We start from the raw sequence: 19,603 nt of genomic DNA on the forward strand, positions 1-19,603 counted from the left end.
CAAAATACAAAAAAAAAACACGTTCTTCATGAGTTTTAGTAACTGAATATCTTGAAAAAGTGAAGAGTGAGACAATTAAGAAATCAATACTATCTACTTTTTATGTTGGTATGAAGCTTTTCATTCATTTAAGACTTAACGATGCATGTTTCCTATTGCCCCGTTCATAAGATTGAAGCTCATATCATTCCAGTGGCTTTGTCTCTGTAATTTGCAAGGATTTTTAGAGGAAAGATTCTGCTTTTACAAAGAGAAAATTGATTAATATAAATATTTCCTTTTATATAATAGGTTGGCAATTCCTAAGATGCCTCAGCTGAGCCAGAGAGTTGTTAAGCCATATAAACAGTTTTAATTTCCAGTCCTAAATCTGCCATTAGGTCATTTGAATTGGTGCCCTCCCTTGTCCTACCATCATGGTTTTAAGTTGAAGTACTTTCCCTGATTTAATTTCTCCATGGAGCTCCTGGATGCCTTTCCTTTCCTCGATCTATCCACCACCATGCGTACGAGAAATTCTAAGCATATACCATTATAATGTGATTCATGTATGCTGCTGAATGCCTACACGTGACAATTTCAAAAATGTTTTACATATGCGAGTGCGTCGGGCCTTATCATGTTGCAGCTACTTGAAATCTTCTGGACAGCTGCATCCTGTTTACAAGGCAGAGTTGCACCTGGTAGGCTAAATCTTGCCAGCGATGGTGCAGAATGCGCTGTTCCTATCTCAGAGGAGGACTTGAGTAACAAGCAGTGTCGCTGTTGAATATTGTTCAGTCGTTCCGTATTTTGTTCTTGAATGGCTTTTGACAGAATTTTAAACTTCTATTGTGTCACATTTTAAATTTTCAAATGAAGCTACCAAGGGCGATGATCTAGCAGCGGTGATAGCTGTTTTGATAAATAAAACACTGTTCATACAGTTTTCATGAATGTCTGCAGGGCAAATCACCTTGAATGATGATCTCGCCTGGCTCTTCGACATAGCTTTATGTTTCCTGTTGTTCAGACCAGCAGCAGGCGTTTTGCTCTATGCTTGGGTTTTTATTGTCCCTCCCACTGTCTCACTCATGCACATTACGCCTCAGCAGGCTTCGGAAGGAATAAGAGCTTTTGCTGAATTTTGTTTTAACAGTTCCCCGCCCCCACACACAATCTTTCCCATTTACTCTCTCTTCCTCCTGGGTTGCTGATTCCACAGGTGCTGCCAGCTTTCCTCCGCTTCACCCAAATGGTAGCTGTGGGAATCAGTGGGTTTCTGGTAGATTTTTGCTAATAGCCTAGCCCCACAAATGGAACCAAAGAAGTTGAGGAGCAGGTGAAGGTGAGCTGGAAATTGAACGCAATGTTGGTGAAATGTTCCCGTTAGGATGAGAGCAGAAAGCGGCACCAATACTGTGATCAGTGTGCCGGAAAAAAGGTATGAGGGGCGCAACCTATTGTAGAAGAACATAGACAGAGCTAGGGCCCATAAAGGTTCCCACAGCAGAACCTTTTGTTTGGCAAAAGTAAGCTGACTCAAAAGAAAAGTTGTTCAAATTGAGAATCAGTTTAGAATCATAGAATCCCTACGGTGCAGAAGGAGGAGGCCATTCGGCCCATCGAGTCTGCACCGCCCACAATCCCACCCAGGCCCTATCCCCACAATCCCATGCATTTACCCTAGCTAGTCCCCCGACACTAAGGGGGCAATTTAGCATGGCCAATCCACCTACCCGCACATCTTTAACAAGGCAGCGAAGAGCTGTGGTGAATTCAGACTAGTTGGGCCCCAATTCCAAGATGAATCAGGGTTCCTGGTGGGAATTCAGATGGAGAATGATTGGACATCCAATCTAGCTTTAAAGAAATCGAGCGATATGGGAATGGTGCAGGAAGATAGTATTCAGGTAAAAGATTAGCCCTCATCTAGTTGAATAGTGAAGCAGGTTGGAGAGCCTGAATGGCCTACTCTTGCTCCTATTTCCTATGCTCTCAAGTCCATGGTGAAAAGAAGATATTAGGACTGGCAAACTTAAAACTAGTAAGGTGGTGGAGAACGTGGGGACAATTGCACTTATCGGTGGGAAGAGATTGGACAAGGGGAGAAAAAATAGTCAAGATAAGAAGAAATCAATTCATCTTGCCCCTTTATGTTTTGAAAACATGATTTTTCAATTTTCAACTGACTGGAAATTTTTTAATTTGAATTGAGACAGAGCAAACTGTTTAAAAATGCAAGGTCATATTCCAAGGTGAAGGTGAGAAACATAAACAAATCACACGTGTGTGTGTGTGTGTGTGAAGAGAGAACCATTTCCTAGAAACCAAATGCCCACCAAAGCTCATAACTGTATAAGGAAGAGACATTAAAAATGCTCTAGATATTGAACTAATGGCTGCCACAGACACTCCAAAGCCTCTTGGATATACACAATGGGTGAAATAGTTCAAGGGAATGCTAACCAGCCTCTTGAGAGAGGTTGCATATGACGCAGTTAGTGTCAAGAAAGGATTCAGCAGAGGAAACATGTTGAAGGCTGTGCTTCCCACCCCTCACTCGCTCTCTCTCGGAATAAGTGTGTTACTTGATTGAAAGAGCCAATACTAACAGAAACCGACCAATGAACCAAGATCTCATAACAATACATCATCGACATCTGACCACATCCAAGAAACCAGCTAACCTAAATCAGTAACAGTGTTTAAAATCTACACCTCAAGGACAATAAAAGAACTGTTAACCGTATATTCTTTTATCTTTTTTATTTGATTCCAAGTCCCTTATTTCTATATGTGGGCGGGGCCCCAGATGACTGCATGAGGACCGAATGCCTGACTTCACATTTTTATTATTTTTCTGGTTAATAAATTTGCTCGCTCTTTGACTCAAGAAATCCTTGTTTGATTGGCTCCTTGTTGCTCACAGCTTGAATAGAACATAGAACATAGAACATAGAACATTACAGCGCAGAACAGGCCCTTCGGCCCACGATGTTGCACCGACCAGTTAAAAAAAAAACTGTGACCCTCCAACCTAAACCAATTTCTTTTCGTCCATGAACCTATCTACGGATCTCTTAAACGCCCCCAAACTAGGCGCATTTACTACTGATGCTGGCAGGGCATTCCAATCCCTCACCACCCTCTGGGTAAAGAACCTACCCCTGACATCGGTTCTATAACTACCCCCCCTCAATTTAAAGCCATGCCCCCTCGTGCTGGATTTCTCCATCAGAGGAAAAAGGCTATCACTATCCACCCTATCTAAACCTCTAATCATCTTATATGTTTCAATAAGATCCCCTCTTAGCCGCCGCCTTTCCAGCGAAAACAATCCCAAATCCCTCAGCCTCTCCTCATAGGATCTCCCCTCCATACCAGGCAACATCCTGGTAAACCTCCTCTGCACCCTCTCCAAAGCCTCCACATCCTTCCTGTAATGTGGGGACCAGAACTGCACACAGTACTCCAAGTGCGGCCGCACCAGAGTTGTGTACAGTTGCAACATAACGCTACGACTCCTAAATTCAATCCCCCTACCAATAAACGCCAAGACACCATATGCCTTCTTAACAACCTTATCTACTTGATTCCCAACTTTCAGGGATCTATGCACACATACACCTAGATCCCTCTGCTCCTCCACACTATTCAAAGTCCTCCCGTTAGCCCTATACTCAACACATCTGTTATTCCTACCAAAGTGAATAGTTAAATAGATTCTGGTTTGGAAAAGGCATCTCCTTATGAAAAAGAAACTTAAATCTTTGTTGTGACCAGCCAAGGCAGTTGAATAGATGAGAGTCAGTTCACTCCTTCTCACCTGGTTGTAACAGTCTTCATTTCACCTTTTTGATGTCATCATGCCAGTGCTTCCAATACATCTTTTTTACTCAGCTAGGAATTCCCTTCCATCATGATGGGACCCTGAAGCACATCTGCTCCATTTCCTGCACTTCTGCTCCTCCTCCCTCTCCTCCGGCCCAGAACATAATTGGACTCCCTTTCTCCTCCCCTTCCACCCCACCAATCCCAACATTCAGTGCATCATCGACCACTCGTTCCACCATCTCCAACGTGATGCCCTCAACAAACACACATTCCCCTCCCTTTTAAGCATTTCAAAGGGACAGTTCCTTCTACGACACCTAGGTCTACTAAACAATCACCCTCCAACAACCTCTTTCCTCCCTTCCTGCCTTCCTTTGCAATTGCAGCAGATGCAACACTTGTCTTGTTGCCTCCTCCCTTCCCACCGTCCAGTGTCCCAAACATTACTTCCAGATGGGAAGGGAGGAGGACGGTGACGTAGTGGTATTGTCGCTGGACTAGTAATCCAGAGACCTTGCTAATGCCCTGGGCACCCGGGTTCGAATCCCACCATGGCAGATGGTGAAATTTGAATTCAATAAAAATCTGGAATTAAAAGTCTAATGACGACCATGAAACCATTGTTGATTGTCGGAAAAACCCATCTGGTTCACTAATGCCCTTTAGGGAAGGAAATCTGCCATCCTTACCTGGTCTGGCCTACATGTGATTCCAGAGCCACAGCAATGTGGTTGACTCTTAAATGCCCTCAGGGATGGGCAGTAAATGCTGGTCCAGCCAGCGACGCCCACATCCCATGAACAAGTAAAATAAAAAGGTGAAACAGCAATTTACTTGTATTTCTTTTAAGTTTGTATAATGTATTCACTGCTCACAATACAATGTGGCACGATAGTACTGCTGCCTCACAGCACCAGGGACCCGGGTTCAGTTCCTGGCTTCTCTGTGCGGCATCTGCCAGAAGCCAGAAACTCACCCCGTGTCTGGGTGAGTTTCCTCTGAGTGCTCCGGTTTCCTTCCACAGTCAGAAAGACGTGCTGGTTAGGTGCATTGTCAGTGCTAAATTCTCCCTCAGTGTTACCCGAAGAGATGCCGGAGTGTGGCGACTAGGGGATTTTCACAGTAACTTCATTGCTGTGTTAATGGAAGTCTACTTGTGACACTAATAAATGTATTTTACATTGGGAAGTTCTAACACAGTTAGGATGAGTGCTTTTTGGTACACCTTCATTCAAGTTCCAATGCAGTTTGGATGAGTGCTTGTTGGTACACTTTCATCCTATCTGCAAACATGACCTGAGCTTCTGTTGCTTGGTATATTGATTCTCTGCCCCACTCCCACTCATACAGCTCTGTCCTCGGCCTCCTGCACTGTCCATGGATGCTGAATATTTCTGTTTTACTTCAGATTTTTGCTTCCATGCTATTTACATTTTGCATTGCTGCAATGTTTCTAGTCTCTCTGGCTTAGTATCATGCACCCAATGGCTCCCTCATATAGCAAATGTCAGTGTTTTTTTTTTAAAGAGTTCTGTTGAAATAAATTGTTTGGTTCTAATCTAATTGAGATTAGATCTTTCCCTTTAATGGTTTTGGCCTTATCATGAAACATAATGGTGTTGCCGGTAAAATAATACCTCTGAGACTGTTAGTGAGTCAAAGTACCGTGGTTTTATTTCAAAAGCTTTTGGGAGAAGCCCGGTTCCTAAAGCGGTTCACCAGACTTCTCCCCGAACACAAATAAAAGTAGATTTTTATACATCCCAGTTCCCGCCCCGAGTCACGTCCGCAGTTCTCCAAGATATCTGTCATGGTTCGTCCTCCATGATGTAGTTATTGCTGCCGCAGCGGTTTCGTCCTTTGGGTAGTCCGTGTAATCGTAGCTGTCTCGAGCGACTGTCTCTGTTCTGTTCCTCTATTGTCACAATATTATTCCTCTTTAGTGATTAGCCGTTATCGCATCTCGACACCTGTGGTTTGTTTAGCCAGCATACAAGGTTACAAGCTTGCACAAACATGTTAACTGGCATACAAGGTTACAGGGGTGCACAAATCTTTAAGTATTACAAAGTTCATTAACCCGTTCCCTTCTTCAATGGTCCATATGGTTAGCCTTGGATGACCATTGAATAGATTCAAGTTTAGAGTAGAAAGCTGAATTTAAGGGTAACTGATTCTGTAGCCACAGTGGAGCCACCGTCTGCAATTTCTATGGTGGTTCAACCCTTTGAAATAGATCGCATATTCTGAGCTGGCAGAAGCTGTATTGATATGCTGTCAACACTTTGATATCAATTTTTTTTTTTTCAGAATGGAATACAAAGGAGTTTAAGATGGTCTTCAGTATGGTTCAATATAAATGAGGAGACCTTGAGACATAGTAGTGGACATATGTGAAGTAATTTCCCTTTACTTGTTATAAATGGGGCTTTCAACCGAAAAAGAGTAATCTTTTTTCACTACATAAAGGGGATTATTTATTTATGAAAACTTACATAACTCAATTTAAAAAATCTATTCAAGATGTCTTTTTAATGTTACCCCTTTCAAACAATAAACTTCCTTTGGAAAGTTGAAACTGCTGAGAGGGCAGCTGTCTAATAACGGTGAGTTGAAGCAATTATTTAGAGTATAGGAAACCATAAATTTGAAGCTTGGGTGAATTATGAGTGATATTTTGTGATCAGGTTGACAACATTAGTTGACCGTTCTACTTTCCCTAGACCAGGGCTAGCCACATTAATTGTACTATCTCCACCACAGTAACCAGGTTGAAGAAGTTGGAACGGTCGTTACCACCTCTCACAGTGAAGTCAATCACAGAGTGCGATACTCAATACAGAGAATAAGCACTAGAATGGTCGAGTGTTTCATGTACCAAATGACTAAACAGCTTTTGGTAAAGCCTTGAATCAGGTCTAAGTGAATTTTGGAAATGTGATATGCCATTGCTTCACATTAGTGGACTTTTTCTTTTGTACGTATGAACTATAATGTGAGCAGTGAAATTTCTATTCATACCTATCGAATAGTCAGGAACAAGTTTTCTCTCAAGTAGCCTGGGTGATAAATGAGGTAGAGGAAGAAAGAAGCATGTGTTTTTGTCAACTGTATAAATACATTTTTTGTTAGCTATTTAGTTTGCACATTTTGCCACACCTTTAGAACATATAGAACATAGAACATAGAACATTACAGCGCAGAACAGGCCCTTCGGCCCACGATGTTGCACCGACCAGTTAAAAAAAAAAACTGTGACCCTCCAACCTAAACCAATTTCTTTTCGTCCATGAACCTATCTACGGATCTCTTAAACGCCCCCAAACTAGGCGCATTTACTACTGATGCTGGCAGGGCATTCCAATCCCTCACCACCCTCTGGGTAAAGAACCTACCCCTGACATCGGTTCTATAACTACCCCCCCTCAATTTAAAGCCATGCCCCCTCGTGCTGGATTTCTCCATCAGAGGAAAAAGGCTATCACTATCCACCCTATCTAAACCTCTAATCATCTTATATGTTTCAATAAGATCCCCTCTTAGCCGCCGCCTTTCCAGCGAAAACAATCCCAAATCCCTCAGCCTCTCCTCATAGGATCTCCCCTCCATACCAGGCAACATCCTGGTAAACCTCCTCTGCACCCTCTCCAAAGCCTCCACATCCTTCCTGTAATGTGGGGACCAGAACTGCACACAGTACTCCAAGTGCGGCCGCACCAGAGTTGTGTACAGTTGCAACATAACGCTACGACTCCTAAATTCAATCCCCCTACCAATAAACGCCAAGACACCATATGCCTTCTTAACAACCTTATCTACTTGATTCCCAACTTTCAGGGATCTATGCACACATACACCTAGATCCCTCTGCTCCTCCACACTATTCAAAGTCCTCCCGTTAGCCCTATACTCAACACATCTGTTATTCCTACCAAAGTGAATTACCTCACACTTCTCCGCATTAAACTCCATCCGCCACCTCTCGGCCCAACTTTGCAACCTGTCTAAGTCTTCCTGCAAACTACGACACCCTTCCTCACTGTCTACCACACCACCGACTTTGGTGTCATCAGCAAATTTGCTAATCCACCCAACTATACCCTCATCCAGATCATTAATAAATATTACAAACAGCAGTGGCCCCAAAACAGATCCCTGAGGTACACCACTTGTAACCGCACTCCATGATGAATATTTACTATCAACCACCACCCTCTGTTTCCTATCCGCTAGCCAATTCCTGATCCAATTTCCTAGATCACCCCCAATCCCATACATCTGCATTTTCTGCAGAAGCCTACCATGGTGAACCTTATCAAACGCCTTACTAAAATCCATATATACCACGTCCACTGCCTTGCCCCCATCCACCTCCTTGGTCACTTTCTCAAAAAACTCAATAAGGTTAGTAAGGCACGACCTACCTGCCACAAAACCATGCTGACTATCACCTATCAATTCATTACTCTCCAAATAACTATAAATCCTATCCCTTATAATTTTTTCCAACATCTTGCCGACAACAGAAGTGAGACTCACCGGTCTATAATTCCCGGGGAAGTCTCTGTTCCCCTTCTTAAACAATGGGACAACATTCGCTAACCTCCAATCTTCTGGTACTATACCAGAGGCCAACGACGACCTGAAGATCAGAGCCAGAGGCTCTGCAATCACTTCTCTTGCCTCCCAGAGAATCCTTGGATAAATCCCATCCGGACCAGGGGATTTATCTATTTTCAGACCCTCCAGAATATCCTGCACATCCTCCTTATCAACTGTAATACTGTCTATTCTACTCCCTTGCAACCCAGTGTCCTCCTCAGCTATATTAATGTCCCCTTGCGTGAACACCGAAGAGAAATGCTTCACACAACCAGCTCATTTCTCAGCTATATTAATGTCCCCTTGCGTGAACACCGAAGAGAAATGCTTCACACAACCAGCTCATTTCTGGAGGGTTGGCTTTGCAATAATTTGTTCAAAATTCTTGTAATTTTTGTTCACTGAATGGATTAACCAATCAATGATGCACTTGCATCCTAGCTAGTCATAATGGAAAGGAACTTCATTCTTAAAGAATGATGCTGAAGCTTGAGTCACTCATTCCAAAGCTCTGTCCCATTCGGTACAATGATGTGCTTCAAGCTCCTCATTAATATTGACATATAGTATAGAAAGAGGCCTACAGCCAAACTGGTCTATGCTGGTATTTTATACTAAACATGGGCCTCTAGTCCAATGGTGCAAATTCAAGGTACCTTTTAGTTCGGCAAAAGTTGAAAACTTTCTATAATTGGTTCATGGGTATTTGCATCTGGTGTGGCATCAGCACAATTGGTATAGCATCAAACTGCATGTCCAACATTAGAACAGCGACTACAATTCAAAGGCACTTCATTGGCTGTAATGCGCTTTGGAGTCATACCTAGCACAAAGGGGAAGATGGTTATGGTTATTGAAGGTTAATCATCTCAGTCCCAGGAGTTGCTCAGGATAGTGTTCTCAGCCTGATCATCATCAGCTGCTTCATCAATGACGTTCCCTTCATCGTAAAGTCAGAAGTGGGGATTTTTGTTGATGGATGCACAATGTTCAGCACCATTTGCGGCGACTTGATTACTGAAACAGTTTGTGTCCATACACAGTAAGACCTGGACAACATTCAGACTGAATGCTGATAAGTGGAAAGCAACATTTGTGCTACAAGTGCCAGGCCATCTCCAACAAGAGAGAATCTAACCATATCCCCTTGACATTCAATGGCATTACCATTACTGAATCCCCTACCCATCAACATCCTGGAGGTTATCATTGACCAGAAACTGAAGTGGACTATCCATATAAGTACTGAGGCCACGAGGGCAGGTCAGAGGCAGGGAATTTTGCAACGAATAACTTGGCATCCTGACTTCGCAAAGCCCATCCACCATCTATAAAATACAAGTCAGGAGTGTGACGGAATTCTCTCCACTTGCCTGAATGAGTGCAGCTCTAACAAGAGGCTTGACACCATTCAGAACAAAGTAGCCTGTTTGATTGACACCCCAACCGCCATCTTTAACATTCATCCACTCCAACACTGATGCACTGTGGCAAGAGTATGTACCATCCACAAGATGTGCTACAGCATCTCACCAAGGCTCCTTTGACATCACCTTCCAAACCTATGACCTCTACCACTGAGAAGGACAAAGACAGCAGATTTATGGGAACACCACCACCTGCAGAGTTCCCCTCCAAGCCACTCACCATCCTGACTTGAAACCATATTGCTGTTCCTTCATTTGTTATTGGGTCAAAAACCCTGGAACTTACTTCCCAACAGTACTGTGGATGTACCTACACCACATGGACAGCAGTGATTCAGAAGGTGGCTCACCACCACCTCGAGGGCAATTGTAGATGGACGTTAATGCTGGCTAGTCAGCGATACTCACATCCCGTGAAGGAATACATGTTTAAAACGCAGAATTTGTAAAAGGCACTATATAAATTGTGAGTCCTTTCATAATTGAACATACCTTTCAGCTAGTCAGCTTTGTTCACAACTTGATATAATTAAATTCAAGTTAAATTTTTATGTAAAAAAAAATTAATTGAAATATATCAACAGTACATATGTTCTGGACATATGGGAGAGGAAGTCATGAGTAGATAATTGCCACGATGGTGGGTTGTTGCTGTGATAAACAAAAGACTAATCAACATTAATAGTGTGCTATCTGCAGTAGGCACATGATTCCCCAGCTATAACACATCAACAGTACTTAGAACATAGAACATTACAGTGCAGTACAGGCCCTTCGGCCCTCGATGTTGTGCCAACCAGTGAAACCAATCTAAAGCCCATCTAACCTACACCATTCCAATATCATCCATGTATATCCAATGACCATTTAAATGCCCTTAATGTTGGCGAGTCCACTACTGCTGCAGGCAGGGCATTCCACGCCCGTACTACTCTGAGTGAAGAACCTACCTCTGACATCTGTCCTATATCTATCACCCCTCAATTTAAAGCTATGTGCCCTCATGCTAGCTATCACCATCCGAGGAAAAAGGTTCTCACTATCCACCCTGTCTAATCCTCTGATCATCTTGTATGCCTCTATTAAGTCACCTCTTAACCTTCTTCTCTCTAACGAAAACAACCTCAAGTCCCTCAGCCTTTCCTCATAAGACCTTCCCACCATACCAGGCAACATCCTGGTAAATCTCCTCTGCACCCTTTCCAATGCTTCCACATCCTTCCTATACTGCGGCGACCAGAACTGTACGCAATACTCCCAAGTGCGGCCGCACCAGAGTTTTGTACAGCTGCAACATGACCTCCTGGCTCCGAAACTCAATCCCTCTACCAATAAAAGCTAACACACCGTATGTCTTCTTAACAACCCTATCAACCTGGGTGCCAACTTTCAGGGATCTATGCACATGGACACCGAGATCTCTGTTCATCCACACTACCAAGTATCTTACCATTAGTCCACTACTCTGTAATCCTGTTACTCCTTCCAAAGTGAATCACCTCACACTTTTCCACATTGAACTCCATTTGCCACCTCTCAGCCCAGCTCTGCAGCTTATCTATGTCCCTCTGTAACCTGCAACAACCTTCCACACTGTCCACCGACTTCATTGACTATAAAGTACTTTGTGAGCTTTCTGTCTCTGTATCCTCTCAAGCCCTATTACTCTCAGATCCCTACTCTCCTCGAAACCACTTGGCCATCTCCATGGTGTAGTGGTAATGTCACTGAACTAGTAATAAAATGGTCCAGGCTAATGCTATGGGGACATAGGTTCATATCCCATCCGGGCATCTGGTAGAATGTAAACTCATTTAATAAGTCTGGAATATAAAGCTAGTCTTATTAATAGTGACCATAATACAATCATCAGGTGTCATTAAAAACCCATCTGATTCACAATGTTCTTTAGAGAAGGAAATCTGCCATCCATACCTTGTCTGGCCTGTATGTGACTCCAGATCCAGAAAAATGTGGCTGACTCTTAACGGCCGTCTGAAATGGTCTAACAAGCCATTCAGTTCAAAGCAATTAAGAATGGTTAACAAATGCTGGCCTTGCCAATTACACCCACATCCCATAAAATAATACATTTTTCAAAACTTTAATTGTTCCACCTGCTGGTAAGGTTTCAAGCAATGGGATTCCCTCCCTAAATCTTTTTCTACCCTCCTTTAGGATGCTTCATAAACATACCTCTTTGATTAAACTTTTGGTCATCTACTCTAACATCTCCTTATTTGGTCCAGTGTCAAATTTTGTTTGCTCCTGTAAATCACCTTGTGACATTTAATGCATCAAAGGTGCTATATAGGTGCAAGTTGTTGCTACAGTTATTGAAGTTGTGAAAGGCATAATTTAATTTCAAATCTTTTTTGTGTTACGGACAGGAGAGAGAGGCAAACTAAACTCCTTTATTTTTCTCACTGTAGGTCCAAAAGAGTCTTACAATTGAAATGGGCGATGGTGTGTTTTTCCAAACCCTCTGTTTGTGAAGTCAATGCTAAAGTGACTTGCAGCAAACTTTCTTTAGGGTTAAATCAGAGGAATGGTTCATTCAAACATTCAAACCTGGGGCCATCGCTGCTACTACTACACCCACACACACATAAGAAGGAGAGAGGAGAGGCAAGAGTTTTACAACTAGGAATAATTTAGAATAAAAAATAAAAAGATAGGTTATTACTTCACGTGAATGTCAGAGTCCAGTGAGGGTTTCTTCAGGTAAGAGTTAAAGTTCAGGCAGGCTTAGCTACCTGAAAGTAGGAGTTATTGAATTCCTTCAAAGCTGGTGATGCCGCAGCAAGATGAGGAATACAGAAATTTGTTCCGCCGTACAGGAGATGGTGGTACCCTTCCACAGGGAACCAGACTTTGCAGAGGATTAGACTTGAGACAGGCTTTGTTGTCAGCCTTGGAGTCCTGCTTGGATGTTGGCAAGCTGGATGTTAACAGCAGACTTCCCTGTGAGTGCAGTATTAAAACTTTCCAAAGACAAAAGGAGCTTGGGTCATGTGGTGTTGCCCATTGGTGACTCAGTTTCAGGTTCACAATCAATTTCTATGTCTCTGGTCAAAATCCATTGTCCAGATTAGAAGATGGGTGGTGGCTACTAGCAACTCCTCGATGACTCGCTCTTTGTTATATATCCACGCTGGAGCAATAGATCGTCTGCTGCTTCCTTGCCTGATTGATTGTAATGGGCCCACACAATGATAGGTATGAGATTTCACAAGGATGAGGGTTGAGCCTTGTCCTGAAGCTTCCAGAACTGGAGCCAACTTGAAAATCTTGTGACCTGTAATGACCAGCAAAGTCTATTTTTTTAACAAGCAGATAATACGGTTTGATTTACAGTTAAGACCTCTTTCGTGCCGGATGGGCATAACAATATTCATGCCATGCCATAATATAAAGCAGGTAATTTTCTGAATTCTAAGAACTGCCACTAAAGGTGCAGAAAATCATAGAATTCCATAGAATCCCTAGAAGGAGGCCATTCGGCCCATCGAGTCTGTACCAATCGCAATCCCACCCAGGCCCTATTCCCGCAACCCCACACATTTACCCTAGCTAATCCCCCTGACACTAGGGGCAATTTAACACGGCCAATCCACCTAACCTGCACATCTTTGGACTGCGGGAGGAAATCGGAGCACCCGGAGGAAACCCACGCAGACATGGGGAGAATGTGCAAACTCCACACAGACAGTGACCCGAGGCCGGAATTGAACCTTGAATCCTGGTGCTGTGAGGCAGCAGTGCTAACCACTGTGCCACCCCAAAAATGTAGGATGAATTTCCATGGAGCAGAAATACCTGTTTAATGTAAAAAGAGAAGAATATGGAAAATGAATTAGTTCTGAACACGAGGTGACTAAGTCACTGAGTTTTGATGGCGTGCATCTTAAGACGGTTGAATGCAGAGAGGCGAGAGAGAGAGTGTGGAGAAACTGGTGTAATTTCTCAGTCTTTCTTAGAATTCACATTCTTATAGAGTGCAAGAAAATAACCTGAGTAGCAGCTCTTTTAATAAGCATACTGTAGACTTGTTAGTCTGTTGGCTGTGGGCAGCAATTATGATTCATAACTTAGTGAAATTTTAGGAATGTATGGATAATAAAGCCCAGGCAGCATAGATTCATTAAAGACGGATCATGATTGACAAATTTCAAAGTATTTTTTGAAAACGTTTATGACAGATTGCAGAGGTAAAGACAATGCTGTGACGTAGTGCCCATGGATTTTCAGAAGGTGGTCAGTACAGTATCACGCCAGAAATATGTTGCAGGAATCCATTCATTTGGAATCACAGAATCCCTATCGTGCAGTGGAGGCCATTCAACCCATTGAGTCTGCACCGACTTTCTGACAAGGTACCTTATCCAGGCCCTCCCCCACCCTATCCCCATAAGGGATATGGGGGGGAAGGTGGGATCAGCATATTGAATTTGATGATCAAAATGAATGGCGGAGCAGGCTCAAAGGGCCGAATGGCCTACTCTTGCATCTATTTCTATGTTTCTAAGTAATCTCTCACATTTATCATGGCCAATCCACCTAACCTGCACATGTTTGGAGAGTCGGAGGAAACCCATGTAGACACAGGAAGAACGTGCAAACTCCAAACAGTCACCCAAGGCTGGAATTGAACTCTGGTCCCTGGCGCTGTGTGTGTTAACCACTGTGCCACCGTGGAATGCAGAATGATGGCTGGAAATTCAATGTATGGCAGGTAACGGGGTTAGAAAGCACATTGGCAATAGTTTAATAGAGCTTGTCTTCGAAGGGTATCATTAATTTGGAGCACCGCACCAGAATTCAGGACAGAGAGTCGATTAAAAATCATCAGTTCCATTTTATGGATGATCGTTTTTTCAACTCTTCTTTTATTATTTGAATTATTTATTTCTATTGCTGTTGATAAAGCTTTTCTCTACTGTTTTAATATATGAGATCAATAAAAATATATGTTTCTGTTGTTTTTTGGTCTTCCAAATAAAATTAGTTGCATTTGGGAATCATTTGATGGTACTCATCCTTAATGTGTAGAGGTCCAGACTTATAAAACCAAACTTGGATTGAAGATGCAAAATATATTAACCTGAGCTTGCTGTCGGTTTGGTTCTTTCCAACTGCTGTCAGCAGTTGAGGAAATCTCTCGTAAACCTGACACTTCATTTTTTTTTAAACACTAAAGATTTTTAACTCCTCGTCTCTTTAACTGCCTCTTATTCTCTCTGACTTGTGCAAATGTTGTCTTCCTTTTTTCCATTCATGTTTTCTTCATCTTTTTGTGTGTGTGTGGTGTGTGTGTTATCATTCTAAATAACTCTCTCCCTCTCCTTTTCCACTGACTTTATAGTTCCAGATGCCCATACAAAATTGCTCTTTAGAAGGTGGTGGTGAGCTACCTTCTTGAACCGCTGCAATCCATGTGGAGTAGGTACACCCACAATGCTGTTAGGAGGAGAAGCTCCAGGATTTTGACTCTGTGCCAGTGAAACAACGGCAATATAGTTATAAGTCAGGATGGTGAGTGATTTGCAGGGGACCTTTGCAGTATCTGGGTGCCTTCAACAGTTTCTTGATATTTGCTGCTGCACATGCCCCCTTGCACTCTTCATTGGACCAGGCTCAGTCCCACGGCTAGATGGTAATGGCAGAATGGGGGTTATACCAGGACATTGTGGTTGAGTACAATTTTACATCTGCTGATGGCACCCCATGGGCACTCAGTGCTGACGCAGTAACTCAGCCGCTCACTGGTGCAGGGCCTGAAACTCTGGTTTAGGTAAAATGGGGCATCAGACTTGGACTTGGAACTGGCAAGGTGTTTGGGTTAGACGAGAAGGTGGGGGCTTGGCGACACAACTGAAATGGGAGCAATGCTCCCTTCTAACCATATGAATATCAGTGCATTGAAAATCATGAGGTATGCTCTTTTCAAATAGACCCAAGGGAGAGAATGGAGAACATTTTTATTATATATAACAGACGCCTAACAATGAGAGCAGAAATTAAATCTTCATGGAAGACCACTGTTGGGGTGGAGGGGGTGTAGATTGAGAAGGGAGAATGGGGAACTATTATACCAGCTGAAAATGGCTTAATTATTCTTCCCACATAGCTGGTGCATAGTGTTATATTTATATGGCTCATTTAATAATGAGGCAGTCTCACTACAATTGCACAGTCATCAAACTATTACATACATGAGACATTTTTAATAGTCGAATGCTGGAAATGGTCGATCTCAGATTAAAATAGTTGTAAAATTACGAAGAATTGTTGTAATTTGCATCTGCCTGAAGTTGGAAATAAAGAGACTGGTGACAATTCCCTCCGACCGGAAGTAGAGAACCACTTTTTTTTTGTCAGCCAGAGTTCTGTCTTTGCTACAAGTGCCTCTTGACCTAATCAATCCAGAAGCTCAAAAATAAATGTTTATTAGCTTTTTAATTAAACATGATGGGCATATTTAAATAATGCTGGGGTTCCAGGTAGAGCCGCAGCTAACAGTAACAGACTAAGTCACCAATCTACACTTAGATAGTTATTAATGCTGTTTATTTATGCATGCTAGCTCAAGGCAAAGTTCACTGCTGTGCACTACAGCTTATTGCTCTGGGATGATGTTACTGCACGCTGCCAAGCTCTTAATTAGGATTCAGATGGTTGATTGCCAGTGTGCAGACAATGCTAATTGAATCTATTTGAAATTCAAACTAGCAATTCCTGTTGAAGTTAACCGCAATAGTACAATGTGCTTTTTTAAAAAATATATTTTTAAGGTATTGCCTGGCAATGGCTTTATTATCTTTGCATTCATTCAAATGCTGATCCCTCGATTGTGTTAAATGCATTAGAAACTGTCAGTTCCATTTTTTTTAAGGAAAAAGATCAATAACTTGGCGTAGCAACTGTTTGTTTTAAAAACCCTATTGAAATTAGGGAATGATTGAAAATCAATTATGTCTTGGAAGAAGAATGTACAAGTTGTGAAATTAGTTCAAGTTGATGCTCACAGGAATATTTCTCCCCTAGTCAGGTTTTTTTTAGGTGTAAGTTATCACTGCTTTTACAAGTTAAAGGAGTTCAGACAGTTCACAAAAAATGCAAACTATTCTAGTTTCCTGCATAATTATTAGTGCAAGGCGCTAAATCTCTAAATTAACCCTGACTGTCAATTATTAAACACATTATTCCAGATGTTGGAAATTATATACGTGTGTTTCTGCATGTATGTCTGATGTGTGTTATTGTGTGTATACACATCTGTGCATGTATGATGTACATCTTGAAGCTGGGACCCAGGCATGACCGGAGAAAGGGAGGGCTGATTAGCTGTGCAAAGTAGACTCGTGAAATGTTGTTGTGATGATGAGATGTGACGAAGGGGAGTGAACAAAGAGAAACGTGATGGGGATTTTTTTTGTTATTATGGAGCATATCCCCTGATTTAGTGACAAGGCATGACCTTGCAAACATTCGCGGTTACATGAATATCCAAGCTGCATACAATTCGGATTGCTTCACCAATAGGTTTCTACCTAACTTCCCCCTGATGGCGAGCAGCTCTGAGCACCCCTGAGCACCCTGCAATAGTTCTGTGTTAAGTTTATTCATTAGTGTCACGAGTAGGCTTACATTAACACTGCAATGAAGTTACTGTGAAAATCCCCCAAGTCGCCACACTCCGGCGCCCACTGAGGGAGAATTTAGCATGGCCAATGTACCGAACCAGCACGTCCTTCGCACTGTGGGAGGAAACCGGAGCACCCGGAGGAAGCCCACGCAGACACCGTGTTCAGAAGTAAAAGCAGAAAGTGCTAGAAGTACTTAGCAGGCCTGGCAGCAACTGGGCGAAAGAGTCAGTGTTTTGAATTGAATAAGACTCTTCTTCAGAACTTAAGGACTGAACCTCAGAACTTCAGTTCTGACGAAGAACCATATTTGACTCGAAACATTAACTCTGTTCCTCTCTCCACAGATGCTGCCAGACCTGCTGAGTATTTCCAGCACTTGCTGATTTTATTTCAGAGTTCCAGCGTCTGCAGAATTTTGCTTTCATTTTTTATGTTTTCAGAATGAGCAGACAGCCAATGACCGGATGGTCTTTGGAAGAATGTTGAAAATTGAAGACTTAACATAGTTTAATTTTTTAAAATTAAATTGAGATGTCAAAAATTAATCTCGTCACCTGTTAAGCTAGTGAACAGCTCTTTAATACCTAATCTTTGCCCTTGTAATCATGGACATTTGCTCATCATGCATTTTAGAGGTTAATTGGTATTGCAAATAATGGCAATTGGAGAACTTAAAGTAAATAATTATGCCAGATAATTTCCATTTAAGTATGATTGTCAGTACATTATTTCTTCCTTGGTTATATCTTGTGGAGATAACTGGATTTTGGCTGGTGGAGCAGGATTGGAGTCACAAGGATCATGCTTACTTCAAATAGATGGTGGTATTAGTCTTGTGTTGTTGCGTTCATCGTATCACAGGAGCAATGATAGATCTAATGACATGAAATCTTGATGAAAGCCATTTTAGGAATGACCTGCAAAAGTGAACTTGTTTATGTAACATTGCAATTTGTATTTGTGCATATTCAAATAATATTCATTGTGCATGTTTGCCTATAGTAATATGTTTCACAAAGCATCTGCATTGTGACCTCTGCCCACAATGAGTCAGAGCTTATTTTACAAGAGGAGGCGTGTTTCTCTGGTGAGAGAATTGTATTAGAAATTATGCCCAGACACAAGTTTTTGATTCAAAACAGAAAAATGCTGGAAAATCTTAGCAGGTCTGACAGCATTTGTGGACACACTAAGAAGTCTCACAGCACCAGGTTAAAGTCCAACAGGTTTATTTGGAATCACGAGCTTTCGGAGCGCTGCTCCTTCATCAGGTGAGACTTCTCACTGTGCCCACCCCAGTCCAACACCGGCATCTCCACATCAGAGCATTTGTGGAGAGGGAATAGAGCCACCATTTCAAGTCAGGATGAGTGACGAAGGATCATTCTGACTCAACATTGGCTCCATTCTCTCTCCACAGATTCAGTTTTCAGCATCCGCCGCCGTATTTTGCCTTTATACGAGTTTTTGTTCGGCTGTTGGAAAATAAATAATTAATGTTTCCCTTTCCCACTTCAACTGCATTAAGTAGCTGGTGATGTTGCATAACCAACTCTTCCCATAGCTGATAATTGTTTTCAGATTCTCGATGTAAATAGAAGAGATTACAAGTGGGTAATCACCTTATGTGGGTGTGAGGCAAGCACAGACTAAAAATTTGTAGTTGGCAGTTTGAATGTGAAATTTTATTTTATAAATGCTTTTAAAATTCATTCTCCAGCTTCTTTTCAGAAAAATTGGAGAAACAGAAATTCAGAATTTCTTTAACCCAAAAATAAGGACAAGGAAAGACACTTAATTTGTTCACTGAGAAACATACTAATGCGTGCCGAGGATCTCTGTATACTGCTGATTTTGAATACATTACTTTAGTGGAAAACTCAGCTGATGAGCATGACAGTGATAGGTGAACACAAGTTGATCCATTAGCCTGGGCCTCTGGATTTGTCCAGTGACAGTACTACTATGACATGGATCTGCCACTCTACCATTACCATCAAGTCTCAGGATTAACCCTCAATGTGCAGGAGGGCATACCAGGAGCAGCAACAAGCATACCTAAAAATGAGATGTCAACCTGGTGAAACTCAGCACACTTGCATGCCAAAC

At 42.2% G+C, this 19,603-nt stretch overlaps 1 protein-coding gene across 6 annotated transcripts in view; it reads left to right on the forward strand.

The window, feature by feature from the left end:
• The window catches only part of rerea (arginine-glutamic acid dipeptide (RE) repeats a), a 554,684-nt gene that overhangs the window by 382,238 nt on the left and 152,843 nt on the right, over positions 1-19,603 (forward strand). The gene's annotated exons all lie outside the window — the stretch shown is intronic.

Source organism: Mustelus asterias, chromosome 22 (assembly GCF_964213995.1).
Source record: "Mustelus asterias chromosome 22, sMusAst1.hap1.1, whole genome shotgun sequence".
In the NCBI taxonomy this organism is placed as follows: domain Eukaryota; kingdom Metazoa; phylum Chordata; class Chondrichthyes; order Carcharhiniformes; family Triakidae; genus Mustelus; species Mustelus asterias.